This window comes from Physella acuta, unplaced genomic scaffold (assembly GCF_028476545.2).
Source record: "Physella acuta isolate Inbredline_101_S28 unplaced genomic scaffold, ASM2847654v3 ptg001865l, whole genome shotgun sequence".
Lineage (NCBI taxonomy): Eukaryota > Metazoa > Mollusca > Gastropoda > Physidae > Physella > Physella acuta.
The window spans coordinates 170,026-179,511 of NW_026733371.1; positions in this window are offsets into that span (position 1 = coordinate 170,026).

Below are 9,486 nucleotides of genomic sequence, written 5' to 3' on the forward strand. Positions count from 1 at the left end.
TATTCAGAGTGTTCGATCTATTAGATGAAAAGCGCGCTTTTACACCAACTTCGCTTTCATTAACTTTCTTTATACTGGATGTTTTAACATTAATTTGTGTTTAAAACCATATTTAATTCTGATAGCAGACATTATTTTTGCACGTAACTCCTGCAACACCCCTGCACGTAACTGCTTCCACACATCATGCACTTATCTGACCCCTCACTTAACTACTGCAACCCATGTACTAAATTGCTTCTCACCATCATTATCCTATTACCATTTTACCCACTTAGGATTCGAACCTGTAGCAGTTAGAAATACAAGCCGATATGTAGTCACCTCTGCTATTCCGTTTCGTTCAAGCTTAAAATATTTAAATATGATAAGTTATTATCTCGGACACATCAACATTTGAACTTTTTGTTTATTGTGTATGCATTGTGTTAAATATAAAATTAATTGAACTGTAGCAAAATATTTATTCTAAAATGCACAATAAATGAGATAAATAATATTACATCAATTGCACACATAGTAAACATATTCAAACGGCTATAGATCTTAAATAGTAACAAATATAAATAAACTTAGCACATCATATAATGTGTCAACATGTGTTAGTGCTTTCTTATAATATACTATTGCGTATTACGACTGTCATATACTGTGTTAACATATGTTACGGCTGTCATGTAATGTGTTAACATGACTGTGTTAGAGCTGTCATATAATATGTCGACATGTGTTAGGACTGTCATATGATGTGTTAACATATGTTAGGACTGTCATATACTGTGTTAACATCTATTAACACTGTCAAATGATGTATTAACATCTGTTAGTGCTGTCATTTAATGTACTGTTACGTGTTACGACTACGACGGTCATATACTGTTAACATGTGTTTCGGCTGTCATGTAATGTTTACATGTCAAATCGAGTGCAAAAAAATTGAAATTGTTAAGACAGTCATAGCGTGGTTTAATATGTGATAATACATTCATAAAATGTGTTAACATGTGTTAGAGGTTTCATATAATCTGTAAACATGTGTTTAGGCTGTCGTTAGGGCTGTCATATAATGTCTTTTATGGTGTGGTATATTGCTGATATGGTTGTGATTGAAACTATTATAATCGGGTACTGATGATGTGGTATTAAGCTGATGTGGTTGTGATTCCATGATTATGATAATGTGGTTCCGTTCTTATGATGATATGGTGCAATATGTAATAGTGAAAACTCAGTGCGTGTCCAAAATCGAGGATAAATTCAGTGACATCTCAGGTCATTTGTCAAATTGACCCAATAATCTGGGAACAGTGACACGTTGAAGTTATGAAGACAAGGTAATCTGTAGGTCAGGTTCCAGTGGTAAAATATAGACGAGTGAAGCTGGTCTTAGGATGATGTGGTACCCGATGGTATTTTGAGGCTTACAATGATGTGATACATTTCTTATGATGATGTGGTATATGGCTGATGTGGTTGTGATTCAATATGATGATGCTTATGATGATGAGGTGCAATTCTTAAGTTGATGCGATACAATGTTGGTGATGATGTTTACAATTGTTGGTGATGATGTGGCACAGATTCTGATGATTATGTGTTACAATTCTTATGATAACGTTGTACAATAATTATGATGTTGTACAATGTTTATAATAATGTGGTACGATTCTAATGGTGGCGTGGTATACTGTTTTTGATGATGTAATTAAGGGCTTACAATAATAAAATGATACGATGCTTATGATTAATGCTCCATATCAAACTCGTGTTGATGGGACTTGAGGCAACTATTTTGGGAAGAGTCTATTATCGGTGGAAGGTAGAAAGATTATTTGAAGTGTGGACAGAACAGGTCAAACCATTGTCATGAAAAGGGATGACAGGGCTAAAATATGGCTGTATCAGAAACACAACTCACAAACACATCACAACCTAATCTGTTACGTAACACTTTCGCCTGTCATAACCCGATTATGTAACTTGTGGTCATATTACATCATTCAAATCCCCAACATATGGCTGTATTAGAAACACAACTCACAAACACATCACAACCTAATCTGTTACATAACACTTTCGCCTGTCATAGCCTGGTTACGTAGCTTGCTGTCATATTACATCATTCAAATCCCCGATGGTTGAGTTAAGTTTAAACGTTAACCCCAGAATCCTCTACCTAGTTGCGTAATAGTGAAATTTCAGTGCGTGTCCGAATTCGAGGTAATTCAGTGACATCTCAGGTCAAATGTCAGATTGACCCAATAGTCCAGGTACAGAGACAAGTTAAATTTGTGGCGACAAGGTCATCTGGAGGTCAGGTTCCAGTGGTAGAAATGTGCATGAGTGAAGCTGGTCTTATGATGATGTTGTGGTCAATACGTATGTTGAAGTGCAATTCTTAGTAGATGTGGTACGATTCTTATAATGATGTGTTACCATTCGGATGTTGTGTGGTATGTAACAGTATGTGATGTGGTTCAGAGTTGCTAATTAGGTAATGATGTTGTAATTCTTAAAATGGTGTGGTAAAGTACGGGTGTGGATGTGGTAAAGGACTGATGTGGTTCAGAGCTATTGAGCAGTGTTTACAAAACTTTACATGGAATGTTCAAGGGCCATCCATGATGTACTGTAAAGTTATAACATAATTAGAGGCTTTCAATATTGGTCTCATTACAACTATGTCACGTTACAACTATGTCACGTTACAACTCTGTCACGTTTCAGCTCTGTCACACAACAACTTTCTATAACAGGTGCACGTGTGTTGATCAGCGTGAATTGAGGATCATCCGACACAATTCTATACGGTTGTTGACGTATTGAACAATTCCAAACAAACAAGTGGAAGACAACGGAGTATCTTAAGTTGTGAGTGTAGGCACAGGTCACCTTAGAATCTTGTGACGTCAGAATAATGATCCATTTCAAGGTCGTGTTGTTGTGGCTTGGGGCAACGAGTTTTGGAAGAGTCTATTATCGGACAATGGTAGGAAGTTTATTTGAAGAGTAGACAAAGCAGGTCAAACCATTGTCATGAAAAGGGATGACAGGTCTAAAATATGGCTGTATTAGAAACACAACTCACAAAGTAAGCTGTTACGTAATTGGTTTGACTGTCATAACCCGATTATGTAACTTGTGGTCATATTACATCATTCAAATCTCCAACATATGGCTGTATTAGAAACACAACTCACAAACTCATCACAGACTAAGATGTTACGTAACACCTTCACCTGTCATAGCCTGGTTACGTAACTTACGGTCATCATTCAAATCCCCGATAGTTGAGTTAAGTTCAAACGTTCACCCCAGAATTATCTACCTAATTGCGTAATAGTGAAAACTCAGTGCGTGTCCGAAATTGGGGTTTAATTAAGTGACATCTCAGGTCAAATGTCAGACTGACCCAATAGTCCTGGCACAGTGACAAGTTAAAGTTGTGGCGACAAGGTCATTTGAAGCTCAAGTATTAGTGAAAGAACTGTGCTTGAGGTCACATGATGATGTGGTACAACACATATGGTGATGTGGTACAACACATATGGTGATGTGGTACAATGAATATGATGATGTGGTGCATAAATATAATCTGTAGGTCGTGTCACTGATAGGGCCATACATGTCGGATACAGGGCTGTATGTGATGTGGGTACAGGGTTGTATATGATGTGGTACAGGGCTGTATATGATGTGATACGAGATGATGTGGTACAGGGCTATATATGATGTGATACGAGATGATGTGGTACAGGGATGTATGATGTGGTACAGGGTTGTGCGTGGTACAGAGCTGTATATGATGTGGTACAGTGATGTATAATGTTATACAGAGCTGTATCTAATGTGGTACAGGACCGTATATGATGTGGTGCAGGGCTGTAAATGATGTGATACATGTCTGTATATTATGTTTCACATGGCTGTATATGATGTGGTACAGGGCTGTATGATGTGGTATAAGGTTGCATGTGGTACAGGGCTGTATATGATGTAGTACAGGGCTTTATGATGTGGTACAGGGCTGTATGTAATGTAATACAGGGCTGTATATATTGTTGTAAATGGTCTTATGACATGTTCTGGGGCTGTACATGACTTATTACAGGTTGAATAGGATAAAACATCGACAGCGGTGAACAAACCATTACAAAATAAGGGGGTGGCAGGCAGAGGCGTAGCGAGGGGGGTGCGGACCGCACCGGGTGACACCATTTAGGGGGGTGACACCAAGGCAAAAAATAGCAAGTTGAAAGTTTAAAGGGGGGGGGGTGCAAATCGAAAGTTTGAGGGGGGGGTGAAAATCGAAAATTTGAAAGTTTGTCCCCGGGAAGAGTCGCTACGCCTCTGGGTGGTGACACCATTAAGGCCCGCACCGGGTGACACCCGACCTCGCTACGCCACTGGTGGCAGGTCAAATCATTGTAATGAAAAGGGATGACAGGACTTAAATATGGCTATATAATGTGTAACATGTTTAAAGACTTATATAATATCTAAACATGTGTTAAGGCCGTCATATAATCTATATATATAATTCTCTTCTTCTCCCTACCTCCCACCCCTACATGGTTTTAGTGAGCTGTGTTCACTCTAAATGTTTACAAGCAGAGCCAACGATTTTAAACGTAGGGGGGGGGGGGAGGGGGGGGGGGAAGGAAGGGGGGGGGGGGTTATGGTCCTTAACGAGCTACTTATAGTGTTTTAAAGAAATATTTTCAGTGTCAGCGTTGGTACTGTCGAATTCACAAATTATGAATTATTGAAAATTAGAAACAACTAAATAGCGGCGTATGTTATGCCGCGGGCCGGCTCGTGTCATATAATTCCTATGTTAGGAATGTTGTATAATGTGCTATTATGCTCTAGGGCTGTCATATAATGTGTTATCATTAACTAAATTTAAACAGGTTGCCCGATGTTTGTCTGGGTATGAGTGTATGTTAGTGTTGGTGTTCGTGTGAGGATGAATGTAAGCAGTGGCGTCGCTAGGTCGGGCGCCACCCGGTGGGGCACTTGATGGTGTCGACCCCCTCCCCCCCCCCTTAAATTTATCTGTAAATTTTGCAGTTGGTGTCACCCCCCCCCTTTCCTATCGGTAAAAGCTTTGAAGTATTCACATTAAATACATTTAACACTAATGATGTTTATCTATAGTCGGTTGTAAATACAGCTGGGTGTAGCATTGTTTTTTCTATAATTTGCATGTTTACGTCATGGTGTTACATCCCCCCTCCCTTGTTGGGATCGTAGAGTTGTATTTACAATACTTTTTAACTCTAATAAACCATTTATTGAACTGGTAAAAAAAAATTATTCTATAAATCTTGAAATTTTGTGTTTTGGTCCGCACCCCCCGCCCCCGCCTCGCGACGCCCCCGAGTATAAGTGTGAGTGAAAATGTAGGTTTGAGTTCGTTAGTTTGAGTTTGAGAGTAAGCGTAAGTGTAAGTGCTAGTGAACGTTTTTCGTTTAGTGTTTAAGCTAAAGCAATACAAGGTCAAGTTATGCTTTTGGTTTTATGTCAGGTTTTAAAAACTACTCATCGAGGTCAAAACTGCGAAAACTTGGGTCTAAACGTATGTATTTAATCCTAGAAAGTTCACGGCGCTCCGAGATGGCTGTTTTCATGTCATGTCAAGAGTGTGGAGAACTTGGGTCAAATCATATTCATCTAAGCCAAGACAGGTCACCGTGGTCCGAGATTGTTGTTGTTTGTTTTGAAAACTACTCATCTGGGTCAAGACTGTGGTTAACTTGGGTCAAATCATATTCATCTAAGCCAAGACAGGTCACCGTGGTCCGAGATTGTTGTTGTTTGTTTTGAAAACTACTCATCTGGGTCAAGACTGTGGTTAACATGGGTCAAATCCTATTCATTTAAGCCAAGACAGGTCACCGTGGTCCGAGATTGTTGTTGGTTTCATGTCATGTATTAAAACAACTCACCGGGGTCAAAACTGTGGTAAACTGGGGTCAAATCCTGGCCATTTAAGCTACGATAGGTCAAAGTGGCCGAAGATTGTTACAATTTGTCATCGTGTTCTTACATAATACAATTTCACTTGGAATAAACCGTACCAAAAGAGAACATATGGCTGGTTGTTAAGAATGTATTTTCTCAAAGTTTAATCAAAGTTTGAAGGGTGTGGAAGGGCCAAATTTGAGGTTTTGGAGAGTGTGCAATGGTGATTAGTCAAACTGTGGAAGTACGAGATGAGGGGAGCACTGAGGTGACACCTGTTGAAGGAAAGTGTGGAGAGGTGGTATAGTCAAGTGTGAGCTGGCTAAATAAAAGGTGTGACTGAGTGAGGGAAGAGTGTGGAAGGAAAACTTGGCACGAATTGTATCAAATGATAGTGTTAGCGTAAATGTTTGTTATCGTGTTAGTTTTAGTTTCAGTGCGAGTCTGAGTGCGAGTAAGAGTGCCAGTGTGTTAGTGTTTATGTAAGCGTTAGTAAGAGCATTATAATGGCATTTATAATGTTAATAAAAATGTGAGTGTGAGTCTGAGCATGTGAGTGTCAGTGTCAGTGTCAGTGTCAAGGTCGGTGTCGATGCCAGTTTTAGTGTTAGTGTCAATTTCAATGTTAGTGTGAGTTTTTCAGTGTGAGTGAAAATGGTAGTGTAAGTGAGAGTGTGAAGTGTTATTTTTTTAAATACTATTTTGAGTGTAAGTGGTTGTGTATGAAGGATATGGTGTGGGTAATGAATGAGTTTGAATGTTAGTGTTCGCGTGCGAATGTAAATGCGAATGTGAAAGTGGATGTTAGTGTGAGCATGGTAGTGTTGGTGTGAGTGTGAGTATGGTCGTAAGTTTCAGCGTAAGAGTAGGTGTTAGTGCTAGTGTTAGTTTTAATGTGTTTGAGTGTGAGTGTAATTTTTAAATATGAGTGTAAAGTTTAGTTTGAGTTTGAGTGTGAGTGTGAGTTTGAATGTGAATGCTAGTGTGAGTGTTAGTGTTGGTGTTAGTCATAGCTTTAGTGTTACTGTAAGTTCTAGTGTTAGTGTTTTGTTTTGATGTATTAATCCCTCTAATCCGCTTATTAGCAATTTGCATATGGATGCCAGATTAATTTTAATTTGTTTTTTTTCGTTTTAACCCAACATGAACGGATTAAAAGTTATTTTCCCTTATTTCCAATAGGTTTACGTGCACTTAATGCAAGGTCAAGTAATGTTGTTGGTTTGATGTCAGGTTTTGAAAACTACTCATCGAGTTCAAGACTGCGGAGAACTTGGTTCAAATCTTATTTATTGAATCCGAGAAAGGTCACAGCGGTCCAAGATTGTTGTCGTTGGTTTCACGGTCATTTATTCAAAACTACTCATTTGGGTCAAGACTGTGGTGAACTTGGGTCCAATCCTATTCAGTTAAGCCGAGATAGGTCACCGCGTTCCAAGCTTGTTGTTGTCGGTTTCATGTCATGAATTAAAACAACTCACCGGGGTCAAAACTGTGGTAAACTAGGGTCAAATCCTGGTCATTTAAGCTACGATAGGTCAAAGTGGCCAAAGATTGTTACAATTTGTCATCGTGCTCTTACATAAATCAATTCACTTGGGCAAAGACTATTGTCAAAAAGTTGATTAGGTAAACTAAATCGTACAAAAAGACCACATATGGATGGTTGGTAAGAATGTATTTTCTCAAAGTTTTGAAGAGTGACGTGTATGCAAAATGTTAAAGTACAAAGTGAAGTATTAGGGAGCACTGAGTTGTTGGAGGAAAGTGTGTTAATGTTAGTGTTTGCCAGTGTTAGTTTTCTTGTTGGCGTGGTATTGGTATTTGTAATGTTTATGTAAGTGTAAGTGAGAGTGGTAATGTTAGTGTAATGGTGAGGGTGAGGGATAGGGTGAGGGTAAAATGAATATGAGCAAGAGTTTGTTTCTGAAGGTTGAGATTGAGATTCGGGGTGAGTGTGATCAATAACGCCCCCATATCTTTATTCTCTAATAACAATAAACAACTGTTATTTGGCATGATTTAAACAATCATGATTTTATATAATTCTATTATTTGATTTAAGTTGTCTAATTTAAAAATAAGTAAATCAAAAATAAATAGTCATTCGATATATCTTTCTTTGAGCTACCTTAAAATATAATTTTAGCAGGTTTTACTTCGCCCAACGATAAAAACATTTGTGGTAACTTATCGATTGAAAAAAAAAATATATTACATTTGCAATTAAAGGGAAATAACTGTTAAAATATTTTATTCACTAGTTTTAAAAGAGTTAAGCCGCTTTCTTCCGAAGATTGACTGGAAAGACAGACAGCTGAATAATTTTAGTTATATTATATATATATATAGGTATATACATACATATTTAAAAAAAGCTTATTTAATAAATAAATTAGCTTTTTAAAGATATTTAAAAAATAACCAATCGACAAACTTTCTCCATCTTTGTAAAGTTATGTCCACTCTTAAACATCTGAATTGTTTTTCTCTTCCAAAAATAAAACTCGTCAGATGATTGAGATGAAATTTTAAAAATGACTTTCTTTTTTAGTTTTTTTTTTAGGTCCGCACCCCTCCTCCCCTTACGCCCCTGATTCGATATACCTTTCAAAAACAAATTTAAAAATAGAATCCCTTTGTGCAACTTCTCAATTTAAAAAAAAAAAATTGCATTTGAGATTGAAAGGGAAATAACTGTTAAAATATTTTATTCACTGGCTTTAAAAGAGTTAAGCAGCTTTCTTTTGAAGATTGACTGGAAAGACAGACAGTTGAATTATTTTAGTTAAGGATATATATATATTTATATATTTAGTGATATACATATTGATCAGAAATAAAAGTTTATTTAAATAAATAAATTAGCTTTTTATAATTTTAAAGATATTTAAAAAATAACCAATCGACAAACTTGCTCCATAATGGTCATAGGGAAATAACAATTAAATCACTTTATTCCACAGCTTTTGTAAAGTTATATCCCCTATTAAAAATCTGAATTTATTTTGTCTTCCAAAAATAAAATAGGCCTAATATATTATTCAGATGATTGAGATGAAATTTTAAAAAGACTTTCTTAAAATAAATCAATAGTAATTTTATAAACATTTGTGGTTAAAAATAAAGGTAAATAAATGGATATCGCCTTAAAAATAATTAGTTATAAAGTTTCGTTATGTTAAAATTTACTGTGTTAATTAGCTAATTATGATCGATAACATCACATTCGAGTATTCTAGTGAGTGTGTGTTTTTTTTTTACAGTTCACTCAAATTAATTGCAGCTTGACTAACTTATTTCTGCCACACTGTAAAGGGGATGAAGAAAAGAACCTACTTAGCATTTAGCTAAACTAGTGACAAAATGAATGTAGTAGAGCTCCTACTCTTATCCTCTCTACCCCCCATTGTTGCAATCTTCAGTGAGCTCAAAAAATATAAAATGTCAACTGACTAAATTCTCAGAATGGCTTCATATTATAGAATGGATTAATAGCATTTTAAATAATTTTACTGG